The sequence below is a fragment of the Podarcis tiliguerta genome, assembly GCF_965153285.1.
Source record: "Podarcis tiliguerta genome assembly, chromosome: 7".
Taxonomy (NCBI): domain Eukaryota; kingdom Metazoa; phylum Chordata; class Lepidosauria; order Squamata; family Lacertidae; genus Podarcis; species Podarcis tiliguerta.
The window spans coordinates 30,300,939-30,315,754 of record NC_139540.1 but is presented as its reverse complement, the minus strand read 5'-3'; the positions used below and the strand labels follow the sequence as shown (position 1 = coordinate 30,315,754).

Sequence of the window (14,816 nt, the reverse complement as noted above, 5' to 3'; positions counted from 1 at the left end):
CATATGAAGTTGCTAAAATGAACTCAAATCCTAATCCTAATAGGTCTCTCTCTCTCTCTCTCTCTTTCTCTCTCTCCCTTTAAGGGAAATGCTAAAACTTTCAAAGAGTTTTTTCATGTTTATGAATCATAAATTGATTCATTGTTCAGTTTTCAAGCGAATGTTATGAAAGGTATTCATCTCAGCTAAATGCCTTTGTCTCTTTCACTATATGTAAATACTCTGAATAATGCATTCTTCTTGCTGAATTTGTTACATTGTGCATTCAATTTAGGTAGCTTTCTCAGGCTGGGTCTTTTTTCCCTTCGATATCACAAATTAAATGTGAACTTCAGAAGTTCTAAGATACGTTTCCTGAAGTGATGGCTTAATCACAAAGAGGTTTTTATTAATACGAAAGTTGCAGCGAGGTTCGGAGCTTTCTCCCGAGATATCTACATCTCTGATTCCACTGCAATGTCAAATGATGAAACTTTGTCACACAGCTATTATGGAGTGCTATGCCTAGCAAGGTTATGATTGTTTGTTTGGAATTTACCTGTAGATGAGACTGGCAGGGGCCCTTAGAATCCCAAACAATTGCTTTGCCACACACTCTTCTATGTGCGTAAGAAAAAGAAACATTTTTGTCACTTAATATAACAATGTTATGAGGAGATCCTGGAATCCTAAAGGGACCATGTCAGCCACATCTAAAGGTAAATTTGCAAGCAGTAGAAGTATGTTTGGCAGCTATAACTTTGCAATAGTTGTGATGGCATTATTGTGGAATTATTGGGGGCCCATAGGTCCACAATGCAAGACCACTTACATTGCCTGTTTCTTTTGCTTCTTATGTAAGGTGACTTTATATCCTTGCATCCTGGGTGAGAGAAGCTCAAAATATCCACACAATCCACTTGTACTTTTCTAATTCTATGTTATGAGTGGAAAACAAAGATACCCCTGAACTTGACAAAACAGGTAAATCTATCACCATGTTACTCAAAGCTTCCATATCTGGGGAAAATGCTACTGGAAAGGTATAAGTTGTTCATTTACTGGAGAGGCATGTGAACAATTACTACCAAACCAGGCAGTGCATCCCACTTTTCTGCATGAACCTTCAGCTTAGTTCTGAGTTGTGGCATTGTTCCCTTTATGCCACATTGCTCTTTTCAGTTTCCCTTTAAGAAGACCAGTCTTCATTTGTGAAACTGAAGTTCCGAGTAGAACAAAACTTTATAATGTGACATTTCATGTTAGAAGCACCCAGTTTAATCTAAAATAAACTAAACAATTAAACTGATTCATACCCATTTAAGAACTAAAGGTATCTATTTAGCCATAATTCTAAAGTTGCAAATGTGGGCTTGATATTGAACTTTATTGGTCAGTCCTTCTCTTTGCCAAATTAAGAGGTTGTGTAGAGAGCTTGTTCAACTTTGGCTGAATCACATTTGCATGTGTGTTTAGCAACACCTTGTTTCAGGCTTAAGCACTGGTGCAAAAACCCAGACTTTAGAAGCACTAGCTGGTGGGCTGTGGTCACACACAGTTCCCTTTGCCATGGTGAGTGGCTATAGACAAACATTGACCAAGTGGGAAATTGCCTTGGTGTTCAGGTAAACAGCTGGTAAGCTGGCCACAAGGACTACCCTGTAAATTGCTTCAGAGAATTCTACCACTCCTGCACTTCCACAGGAAAAAAAATATATCTTCTGATTGGGCAGCATGTTACAGACAAACAACTTTCCACGTGTTTGTATGTACACCTTGGTAAGTAAATGCTTGCTTATATTCACCCAGTGAGTAGTCATTTCAAAAACCGTGGAGGCACTAATTTGGTTTCAGATCACATCCTGTGGTGGGCATAGGAAGCTGCCTTTTACTAAGCCAGATCACTGGTCCATCTAGCTTACTATTGTCTGCACGGACCAACAGTGGCTCTCCAAATTTTCAGGCAGGGGACATTCCCAGCCAGAGGATATTCCTGGACATGCCAGGAAATGAACCTGAGGCCTTCCACATGAAAAGCAGATACTGTACCACTTTGCTATGGTCTTTCCACTGCTTAATGAGGCTGATTCAAAGCACTTATAACCACCATGAAGACATTGCCTGAAACACTGGTTCATGATAAGATTTGCATAACCTAGAGCATTTGAACGCTATGCACCAGATTGATCTCTCTAGTCATTTTGGAAGTTTCTACACCAGTACCTATGCAGCCTGAAATGCATGCTGTTGGCACATAGACGCTCCATATGGCTAGTGCAAGCCATATGATGAATGGATTTCAAGTGTTACTACCTACCACATGAAAGCCAGGAGAATTTCTTGCATTACTATCAGCCTACTTGAGGCTGTTAAGGCTATAATATTTGAATTAAGGCTGAGAGCCAAAAATAATTCTCACAAAAATAATTTTCTGTGAAATTTTTCATTTCTGAGCTCTTTCTGAACTGATGGTGAAATTCGTGCTTCTGCTAGAGAATAGTCAGGGACATGACCTCCCCAGTTTTGCCATTCATGTAGATGCAGGTTTTATATTTATTGATATTTTGTTCTAGCAAGCAACTCCCTCTAGTCCTTTTAGCCTATTCCTTCCTCTATCCACCAATATGAGTTGAAAACTAATATTAAGTGAGCTTTTTCTCAGAAGAGAATTTTCTAAGAACTCTTGGAGATTTCACTTTCTCTCTCTCTCTCTCTCTCTCTCTCACACACACACACACACAGAGAGAGAGAGAGAGAGAGAGATTGTATGTAGCAAAATGACCTCCCAAATTGGAAGACACTTTTGTATTCACCCCTGATTTAAATTGACCCATAATCTCACTACATTGTAGCTGCAACCACAAAGAGAAGTCTTTTCCCTGTAGCAGCTAGTCATGAAGCAAAGCTCATGCTCCCAGATTTCTCTCATCCCAAAGCTCTATGCATTTGCAATGTCTATGGGAGTATCAGGTTCACTGTCTGAGCAACTGCTAGAGAGCAGCTATTCCCCATATCCATGCAGTGAAATTATAAAGGACCATTTCTACAGCAGAAGAGGTGGGCACACCCTAGCTGGAAGAAAGCTTCCTCTCCAACCTGCCTCATTGCTAAGAAGATGTACAGAAGCCAAGGACATGCTATGAGCATGGATGGGGGAACCTTGCAAGTCAGGTTAATGTCCTGGGAGAATGGTAACACTGGCTTTTCCAGCCCTAACTGCAGCAACTTAAATGAGCTTTGTGCCAACACTGAAACTCACTAAGAACTTGGTTTTCAGTATGGCGAACGGGCAAATGCAGGGAGGGTGGGGTCTGCAAAAAAAAAAAATGGAAATTGCAGAGGACAGGTAGGTGAGAAGTTATTCCATTTTGTTTTCCGTTCAGCAATCTATTTCAAATTGTGTGGCATGTTCGTACATGTGTAAAACCAACATGTGCAAAGTTATCTCCTCTATTGTTACCACAATGCCTGTTCCTAACATGAGTACGAAGTAACGCTTTACCTTATTTGATGTCGTATAAAATGAAGAAAACACCCAACAAGGCATAGGTAGGGCAGAAAGAAAATATTTAACAGCTGTAGAAAATTCACAGGCTTTAAGATTTTTATTACCACTTATTCTGGACGAGCTACATATAAAGTTTGAAGGGGGGGCCAAGCTCAGCTACAACAACCCCACTATGTAAGCCTGTTACACTTGAAAGATTTGTTCAGAATGTCCAGTGGGAACCTGGAAATCGTAATAATTTGTAGTATCGATTGTGTGAAGCTATGCAGCTGGGGCCCCTAGTGAATAGACAGGAATAGACATTTTATTGATTAACTTTTACAGTCATATTTTCAAGACTCTGCTGCAACATAATTTTCACTTCCCAGCTTTGTGCTGCTGCATCATGAAACTTGGATTCTTCTCTCTTAACATTTACCCACTTGAGGAATAAAGTATGGACTTTTCTCTTTCAGGGCTGGGCATGTAGTGATATGTACACTTTATGCAGAGCTTCCTGATACCCCCCCCCCCCAATTTTCTGCATCTAAAGGGAAATATCAGATAAGGAACATATGATTTTTAGACACAACAATTTCATCAACTAACCAGTTTATTGTAGCTCCTATCTTGATCTGCGTATGGCTGCTTTTGGCTTCAATCAATAACTGCAAGCGAAAAAGTTTTGCATAGAAAGTGAATTGCCCCACTAGAGTTTGGCTTTGTTCTTCATCACCTTTTATTATTATTATTATTTTTTAAAGGAGCTAGACATTGAAAAATGTAAAACGTGGCCTCTGGGGAAAGCTGTTTTCGATCTTTAGCAGCTATTTTTAACAGGTCTTTTATATGCCAAATTCTTTAATCCCCCATAACACTGGTTGTTCAGCTTTCAAGGAACTGAGTTTTGAAAAAATAAAAGCAAAAAAATTCTTTATTATTTAGTGTACTGTGTGATAGCTTTTGAAAATGTTCCTTATGTGCTGCACATGAAACCCCATTCCCTTTTTGTTGGTATTGCCTTAGTTAGTATATAATGAATTGTTATCGTTTTATGAGGGAGGGGGAACCAAACTGTCTTTCCTTTGCCATATTTAGGAATTAGCAGCAGCAAAATGTTAGAGAGTGAAGTAGAGCAGCTGCTGAAATTTCACAGAAGCAGCATTTGAGTTTCACACTGGAGCTACGAGGGTAAGACAGGATCTTTCTCTAGTAGCCATAATGAAATCCATCATACTTTTATCAAATCAGCATGCAGCATTTTTTAAAAAAATGTTTTCATGGTTACAATGTCATTATGCATTCTCCCAATATTTTTCATACTTACGTCAATGAACATTATATATGCTCATGAAATCTGATTCTCCTGATATTGTCACCCTTTTGTCTCAAACTATCACCTGTAATCTTCTCCAGTATCACTTTGAACACCAACAGTCTAAAAAGCTTGAATTTATGCTCAGATCACATGCAATTGAAGAATTATAATCTCATGAGACAAATTGATATTTTGTGTAACAAATACATATATGAAGGAGTGAATCTGCGAGAACTCACAGCAGATCCAAAAATACAAAGACAATTCAATCTGTGGTTTGTGTTCAACACGTTTGAGGCAGAACCCATCTTAAATTAATTTCAGACAGCTTTTTTTTTGTCATTTGGGTTACATAATGATATGGAGACCCCATCATTAAACAATACGAATCCCTTTAAACAGAGCTGTCTTAACTGATGCAGTCATGGAATCAGCTCCATGATTATAAATTATATACATATTAATTTGCATGCCTATATTTCCATCAGCAAAACTTTACTTTAGCATCTGTTCCCATTATATTTTGCTTAGAACGAGGAACAAGCTATAAGAATTACATCATGTGGTTACATCAATTAAATTACATCATGCACAATATACTTGGCTGACTTTGCCTTTTGCCTAACCTAATGTGGAATAAATGCTTTCCCTTTAAATTGCGGATAACACTGGGCAGTTTAAATATTAGCACTAGCACCAATAGAACAAGAGCAAAAACTGCAAGGATCAGAACAAGGTCAATCTGGTGAAGCCATCTATTGTTACCAAGATGTATTTGGAAGCTTGGAAGTGAGAGCTGGACCATAAAGAAGGCTGATTGCCAAAGAATTTATGCTTTTGAATTATGGTGCTGGAGGAGACTCTTGAGAGTCCCATGGACTGCAAGAAGATCAAACCTATCCATTCTTAAGAAAATCAGCCCTGAGTGCTCACTGGAAGGACAGATCCTGAAGCTGAGGCTCCAATACTTTGGCCACCTCATGAGAAGAGAAGACTCCCTGGAAAAGACCCTGATGTTGGGAAAGATGGAGGGCACAAGGAGAAGGGGACAACAGAGGACGAGATGGCTGGACAGTGTTCTCGAAGCTACCAACATGAGTTTGACCAAGGTGCGGGAGGCAGTGGAAGACAGGAGTGCCTGGCGTGCTCTGGTCCATGGGGTCACAAAGAGTCAGACATGACTAAACGACTAAACAACAACAATTTGGAAGGTTGGAGGGAAGCGTGATAAAGATGGGCAACTCCAATTTTTCCCCAGCACCTGAATAAAGAAAAGAATATCAGCTCTGAATATGAAAGTTTAATTTAACTACCATGGCACAGATTACTTAAAATAAGATTGCAATTTTTGTGAGCATGATAGTGATGGCTATGAAAAAAAATCACCTGCATAATCAAGATGCAGTCAATTAAACCAAAGAATGTTGGATTCCCCTATGGGGCCAATGTTTTTTGAATTTTGGGCAGTATGGCAGTATGCCCCCCTTCCTGGCATTTCCCCCTATGCTACATGGGCTACCTACTTCTGCCTAGAGAACAGGGCAGGAGTCATAAGATGTACCATGAGAGGTAGAACTGTCCATAGATCTGATTCCCTGCCCGGAAGTGAGCAAGGAATTTCTCTTATGCACACTGCAATGAAAATTCCATCTCATTCTTTTTTAAATAGCAGAGATGGGTTTTAGAAGTAGTGCACAGTTTCCCGGAATGGGAAGATACTCTTCCATGCACACCCTTTAAAATACAGTCCTGAAGGCGACAAAGAGGTGTTGTTCCTTTCTCCCATCTTTAAAGGAAGAAAAAGAGCCTAGCTAACAATTTGTGGCTATTTATTTGCAGCACTGGTTCTGTGACAGTTCCACTCATTTTGTTTCTCTCTGCATACTATGTTTGCACTAGATAGTCATCACACAACCCCCCCAGTAGAGGATCGGTAGCACCACATCACCATCGTGGATTTGAACGAAGTCAGAGTGCAGCCCCCATTGGATGTTTTGTACTCACACATCAGAATTCTGGATTTGTATAAAGTCAGCGTAGGATAGGGTAGCAAAAGAGCAAGTCCTACAGTGTCTGTGGCATAGGAGCAAGAAGCGAGAGACACCGAGAGGGGAATGATGGTGGCTTGAAGCAATGGGAGAGGTCTGAGTAGATTGGGAAAGGAAGAACACTAAGGGGTTTGAAAACAAAAGAGCTCTGAATATCAGTACAGCATGAAATCACATATTTGTGGAAAGTTACCAATCACATTTTGAATGCAATCTTTTTGTTTTGCATATATCACTGTGGACCAAAACAGACATGCAATTATTCATTGTCATTAATTGCATTATTTTTCCTAGAATAAATAGCAGCTGTATGGGGGTGTGTGTGTCTGAATTGGGATCATGGCATGGGTGGGGGCTACATCCCCTTGGACCCCCCTCCCCCCTCTGCTACTTGCATTTATTTGCAGGAAAGGTCCCATTGCAAATAGAAGCTGGGCGATCTAAGTTGGAACCGCACCAGGACAAAGGGTTAAAATCCCCCTTCCCACACACCATGGTCTCGATCCCCAGGGCTGCTGTTTTCTTAACAGCATCACATCTGCGTTTGTTTGGGAAAGATGCCAAAGTACAGAGCTTTAATTGTAAATGATTGTACAACTACCATTTACAGTGATAAAACTCAGTAAAATCTTTACTATTTCTAAATGCTAGATTTCTGTTAAAAAAAATACCCCACTGTCCTGCAAAATACTTCCAGATGCAACAAAATGATAAAGTTGAAAGGAATCTTTGGAGTCTTTTAGTCCAGCTTGCAGTGGCAGCAGGAATCCCTTGACTTAGGCCATACCAACCAGATGCTCATCTTGTCTTATCTTAAAATCCTGTACAGGAAATGATTCCACAACTTTCCTGAAAGGCTTCTTCCATTGATACACTTACTACAAATCCTAGTTCCTGGATTCCGTTGAGACCCAGGAATGTCTATTTGCAAAGACAGGTCCAAATTACTTAAGAAAGAAAGAAAGAAAAAGAAAATATAAAATTAACCTAGACAGATGGACTCGTAAGAGTGAAATACAAATAGCCCAAAACGCGATTGATTTCTGCATAATGTGGTGGAGGAATCCCTCATTATTGATCAACTTTTAAAGCTCATGCACAGCGCTTAAAAAGATAAAGTAAGCAAGGTCAGATAATCAAAGCATTTAAATAGTAAAAACAGCAACTGCCACTGTAGACTGCTAAAGTAAATCCATAATACAAATTGCTTTAGCAAAAAGTGGATGAGCAGCTGATCTTCCTATTGAACTTTTATACTGTTCAGTGACCACACAGGGAAAAGGATTGGGAGACATGGCTTGAAGATCGATATTGAGTGAGATGTAGTAGGGATTCATTCAGAACATGAAAGAATTACAAGTATTAGAGAGTTGAGGTATCTTTTGAGATGTCATCAAGAAAAGATTGTTTAGCTCAGTTTAGAACATCATATGTGTCATACGCACAGTCGGCATTAGTCAAATTTCTCTTTTGTTTTCATTGATCCAGTACGCTTCAGTAGGGTAGCCCAATCTGTCTCAAGGAAACTTTGAGAATGTGATGCTGCTCTATAGCAAAACAACAACTTTCATAAACAACAGGGAAACTGTTTACAGTATTATAATGAAATCAATATCATCTTTTTTACAAAAATCTTTTTTGAATGTCTAATTCAGTGTGAGCCTTTTGTGCAGAATGATATATGTTCTCTCCAGTTTACCAGACAGCTTTTGTGTGCTAAACTCTTAGATGTGTATTATTAGGCTTTTATTTCATCCTTATTTCTTTAGCCTTTCTCTTGTTTTGTTGCTATGGTACATTTACAAGTTTGTACTGTGCCACATAGTTTGTACTGTTTTTTAGAGAGAAAACCTATGTATTATATTGTAGAAAGCTTCTCCTTGGTATATGAAGCAATACCTGCTTGATTCAATCAAAGCTCTGTTGCATTATTCCAGACTGCTCCCAGGCTAACTGCATGCAGAAAATTGCCTGTTAAATAGAAAGGACCATTTAAAATAACAAGCTGGTTACTTAATATTGCTGATTGAAATGTACGACAATTATAGTACAATCCACTTCTATGCAAATCAATCACAAAACTCTCATCGATTTTTTTAATCAATCACATTTGCATCCCTCTCTTTTACTAGGGAGCTTGGAGCACCATACATGGGCCTCGTTGCATTCTCACAACAATCCTGTGAGGTAGGTTAGGCTGAGGAATGACTTGTCGAATGCTATCAAGCAGGGATTTGGGCTTGCCACTCAAGCCAGTACTGCAATCTGACTCTAAATGGAGGTGGAGAGCACTATTGGACTAGAATTTATGGGACTTTCTGCACTTACCATTTATAGTGGTATAGTTGCTGTTTGATTCAAACTTTTAAAGAGTGCATTTGTAGCTGATTGTCCATGCGTTTGGTCACAAATAGCTATTATTAAAGAGTGAGTTTTCCTTACCACACTAACAGCAGGTTGCACCTAAACTGAGGACAGCTCCATAACTGTAGTCATACCCTTTATGTACCCTCGTGTTCCTCCAGTTCATGAATATCAGAGTTATGAACATTTGCGTCTTTTTTGTGTTCCATGCCTAGTGTTCCGGAATTCAAATCTTCCGGAAGTATAGAAGGTTAGAAGGGGAACTAGGTGTCTGACGTAGCTATGAAGAACCTTGTGATGAAATTTTCTCCACAGCTAATGCTTGCTGCCATGGGCAGGAGTTTGAATCAGGGCCATCATCTCTGCCTGCCACATCTCTCCACTAAACTGAGCTTGCAAACGGACACAGGGAAGTTGTTCAAAACAGGTGTCTGCCAAGCCACAGTTGCCCATCCTTTCCCCTCTACACAGAAGCTAGGATGTTGCTTGTACACATGCCACCAGAATGAAAATATTGGGATCCATTCTGGATATTTCACAAAAGTCAGGGTTGTTGTTGTTTTTGCTGCAGACACAAAGTACATTATTCCAGAACACTAACTGAATAATGACATTTGGTATGTGGCAGGATGCCCAAAACTCGGGGGGGGGGGGAGCAACAATTATATGACTATAAATGGAAAGTGTGGAAAGCCCCTATAATAATAATAATAATAATAATAATAATAATAATAATAATAATAATAGTTTATTTATTTATACCCCGCCCATCTGGCTGGGTTTCCCCAGCCACTCTGGGCGGCTTCCAACAAAATATTAAAATACAATAGTCCTTCAGATATTAAAAGCTTCCCTAAACAGGGCTGCCTTCAGATGTCTCCTAAAACTCTGGTGGTAGTTTTTTCCTTTGACATCTGGTGGGAGGGTGTTCCACAGGGTGGGCACCACTACCGAGAAGGCCCTATCAGAAGTGGCTGCAGCTGGTGAACGAGCTGGAACTGAAAAAGGGACTCTGCACCAATGAAGCCACTTGGGCCTCCAGTGACAAGGGTGAATCCAGTAATAGCAGGAGTAAGACAGAGACCTGCTCCATCAAGAGGAGTACAACCTTATCTAGAACAGATTGGGCCCCTAAGTCCTGGATATGATAACTACCCATGCACAAATATCTGTGTCTTTGTTGGGTTTCAGCTTCAGTTTATTGAACTTTCCCAAGCCCATTACCAAATCCAAGTGCCAGTCTTTCACCTAGATAGCTTCACTTGATTCAGGTCACAAAGAGGGGAAAAAGTTGAGTGTCATCAGCATATTGATGACATCTATATGCCACTCATCAGCGGCTTCAGGTAGATGTTAAAGAGCATAAAGGACAATATGGATTGGCAGATCTTCATACTATAGATGCCATGGAGCCCACATCCCAGTTCTTTTGAATCCTGGTTTAACTAGACCCCCTTCATGGATTAATCCCATGAAGGGGCTCCACATGATTAAGGGGGAAGCAGGGGTGCCACCCTGTTGTTATGCCCACCTTCCTGGTCTCACCCCTTCATGCATTGAGTGAAGGTCTGAAGGAAGAGCCAGCTGTGGAACAGGAACATAGGAAGCTGCCTTCTGTCAAATCAGGTCATTGGTCCACCTAGCTCAGCACTGACAACATGGGCCAGTCGCAGATTCTAGGGTTTAAGACATCAGTCTTTTCCCAGTCCTACCTGGAGAAGTTATGGATTGAACCTGGGACCTTTTACATAGAAAGCAGATGGGCTGCCACTGAGATACAGCTTCTCCCTCTGCTGTGCAAAGGCTCCTCCATGTGGCTGGTTTAAATTATAACAAAATGCTTTCCCTCTGCCTTGAGTTAAGACACGTGAAAGTGGCCCTAAGAGTTATTTGAGTTGTGCACCCCTACTCCATGAAGTTTGGAACAGTTGAGGGGCAATTCACATCCTGCTTTGCTATAATGAATAGTTATTTAGAACTATTATTGGCTCCAGATTTGCAGCATGAATTGCTGATTACAGCAATTTTGGTGGTAAAATTGTGAAACAATATTCATAGTTGTCAGAAAAAGGTCAGCTTATTTGCATTCATTAGGAACCTGGAGGACCATGTAGCGTGCTTTTTCCTTTGGGATGCTTACAATTATTGATTTGTATACAGCCGTAGGAAAAATTAATTAGAATTATATTTCACTTACTACCAGGGGCTGTATAATATAAAAGCTGTACATTAAAAAAAAAAAAAGCCAGAACCAGAAAATGGAAATACTATTGTTGTTTTTCTTGGAGTGTAACTTTTCTAGTACAGATCTTATTTACAACAGTCTACACTTGTGTGTGTTGAAACAAAACACATTAATTCCGGTGCTGTAAGAACTTTGGTTCCCTTTTTGGTTTATATTCAAATCCACAAAACCCACTACAATCTATTGTAGCATAGATAGTGTGTGTCCATCCACCATCCACCAAGGAGTCATTTCCTTTTCACCATAGCATGCTTGGCTATTAGAGGGACCAATAGGTTGATGCATAACTGCTGGTTTGGTCACTTTGGCCTGTAAAACTTGCACTTCTGCAAGTGCCACAAAATATCTGTTCCACATTTGTTAGGAACCATTCCCTTAGTGTTCCTTTGGAACTCCCTGCCTATTGACATTAGGCACGTGCCATAATTTATATTACTGTGTTGGGAACTCCGCTCGGCCAAGCTGATAAAGCTCATTTTCCAGCCGAGCCTTTGGAATCGTCTCCCGAGGAATAATTAATGACTTGAGCCTTTGATGAGGCTCCAAGGCACGTCCCCGCATTCAGCAGAGTTTCCAGCACAGGAAAGAGACGAGAGGTTTGGGCTACATTGCAAAGAGTTTTATTTCTAAGCCATGCAGACAGAAAAGACATCCTCTCTCTATGAAAGCAGAGAGCAACCGAAACAAAGGAACAAAGGGAACAGGAAACCCACTAACGTCACATCCCATCTCCTTTCCCGTGAGACTTCCAACAGTCTGGACTGTCTCTGGAATGTAAACAGAGTCCTGTGACTCCAAGCAGCTGCTCAGTGGCAAAGAGAAATTAACATCCTGTACTCCTTTAGATGCCTAACAAGCATTTTCCCATTTCAGCAGTCCTGTACAGAAACATTGGCCCAGGTTCAACTAATGTGGCATGCTAGTGGAACCCAGTGCTAGGCATTCCTTTAGCACAACAGGGATTCTCCACGCTGACGCCTCACCCAAATCCAGAGTCAGGAGAAGGCCTTGAAAAGTGCATGTGGGTGAGGAGAAGGGGAATCATTTTGTCTAGTGACCAGAAATGCTAACACTAATGGAACAATCAAAAGAGCACAATGTTGAATCCCCCCGTTGTTGGGTCACATCATTTATTTGTTTTTATTAAATTTATATTCCACCCTACACCCGTAGATATCAAGGCGGTTCACAACATAAAATTACAATATATATAAAAATACATAATACAAAGAAGAACAAAGACAACTCAATAATCCCCCATTTCATAGCACATTTGAAGAGACATTGGATATCAATCAGCCAAAAGTCTGGTTGAAGAGGAACTGGTATTATTATTATTATTATTATTATTATTATTATTATTATTATATACATTGTTGCTGCCCTGGGCTCTTTAGGGAGGAAGATTGGATATAAATTTAACAGGTAAAAATGAGAAAAATATCCCATGCTTAGTTGTCCCTCACATTAGCTCAAGTCTTTGCAGCAGCAGTGACAGTAAATTGGTTTGTGTAGAACAAAGGTGCAGATGAGAGAGGGCATTGCAAGTAAAACCAAGAAACCACAGCTTTGTGAGTATAGAGAATGACACCTATATAGACCACTGTGCAGAGTGAATGGTCACTGTATGTGTTCTTATAGGTATTCACTGTGAGCTTTATGAAGGCTCGCCAAGAGCTGTTGCACGTGGAATCGAAACTACCATGGAGCACGGAGAAGCAAGTCATGAGGCTGCAAAAAGCTAAGCGCAAACTTGGAAGCAAATGCACAGAGTCTTAAACGGAGGAAGAAGGACACTCAGATGGCCTCTATTGCTACCCTTGTGATCCAGCTTGCAGTTGTGAAATGTGGCCCATGGTTATTGCATACTTCTGTGAACTTTTAACACTTTGAATGGATTAGAGTGTCTTATTTTGATTACATCCACATTGTTCGCTGTGATAAGATTAGGTTCTTTAGTCATTAAAAAGAAATGTTTGGCTTAAATCCATTGAATTCAGGCATGCAGTGAGTGGAAAAAATTAGACTGCAGCTCTTCATATTGTGCATATGTGACACATGTTAGCAATTAATCAAACTATAGTCACCTCTAATTAACAGCAATACTAAAGCCAAAATATGGCAGAAACAGATGACAAAAGAATTGAGCGGATAGAATACCGAGAGAGGAAAATATATTCCAGGAACACTGAAAGATTTTTAACTGTGCTGTGGTTCTCTTAATGGCTGTCAATATTTAAGCAGTTATTAGAGAGCTTTTCCTACATTGGTGCAACTTCTGAAAGATTTATTGGTTGTATAGATTTGCAGTGATGGTATATATGTAATAAGGTGATGACAGTAAACATTCACATACCTGTTTTGAGGCTTCAGAACATGGCAGACTGAGGGAAAGGCTTGAAAGTGGGGTTGGTGATTCTCTTTACAACAGCAACAGACTGTACAAAAAGCATAGTAATTTAATTCACTGAAATTGTAAATGCTTTCATACATTATTATGTGTTTGAATTTGATTGGTTGGTAACCAAATTCTAGAGAGTTCTCTAGCAGTTCTCATATGATTGGCTAATGTTGGTCACATAAGATATTTAGTGAAGGAGAGACTCCATTTATGTCAAAGTCTGGACATTGGTTTAATTTCCAAAGAAGGGTGTCAGTCATATACTTGATTTGAGGTTCTCAGCTGAGATTTTGCTACCCTTATTTCAACACGGTTACATCTGTATAGGACTACTACATACCACACATAGTTTAACAATGAAATTCTCTCCCAATTCGGAGGCCCGTTCACGACATGAAAAGAGTGCAACCTGCAACAGCACGTCTGTGCACACGCAGGTTGTGATTCGCTGCTTCTGCGCATGTGCATGACGTAATTTTGCACATCTGTGCATGCGCGAGTGGCAAAACCTGGAAGTAACACTTTCCGGTACTTCTGGGTTGCCGCGGGACGTATCCTGAAAGAATGTAACATGAAGCAAACGTAACATGAGGTATGACTGTAATGGCCACCAACTTGGATGGCTAGCAACTGTAGATGGCTTTATCCTCCATGAATTTGTCATAATTCTGTCTTAAAGTCATTCAAGTTGGATGTCAGCTGTGTCCCGTTGCTGACAGAGGGGGAGAGCATGGAGAGACAGGAGGAGGTAATTAGGCAGGAATGAGGAACGAGGGAAGAGCAGCCTAGTTGCAGTAGAAGCCTGAGCTCTGAGAACAAAGAGAAGGAAGGGGGGAGTTCAAGGGAGAAGACACAGACTGACAGTTTAAGCTCGGACTCAGAGGGAGAGGCCACCGGAAATAGCCCATCCCATGATGTGTAGTTGCACAAGAATTAATGAGAGGCATGAACAGGAAAGGAAGTGAAAGTGGGGC

General features: G+C 40.3%; 1 long non-coding RNA gene across 3 annotated transcripts in view; it reads left to right on the top strand.

The window, feature by feature from the left end:
- The window catches only part of LOC310682540, a 21,561-nt gene extending 7,353 nt beyond the window's left edge, over positions 1-14,208 (top strand). For all 3 annotated transcript variants that reach the window (XR_014513964.1, XR_014513965.1, XR_014513966.1), the window contains exons 4-5: positions 8,965-9,019; positions 13,083-14,208. This is a non-coding gene — a long non-coding RNA (uncharacterized lncRNA). The remainder of the gene's footprint in view (positions 1-8,964; positions 9,020-13,082) is intronic.
- Positions 14,209-14,816: the final 608 nt, after the last annotated feature.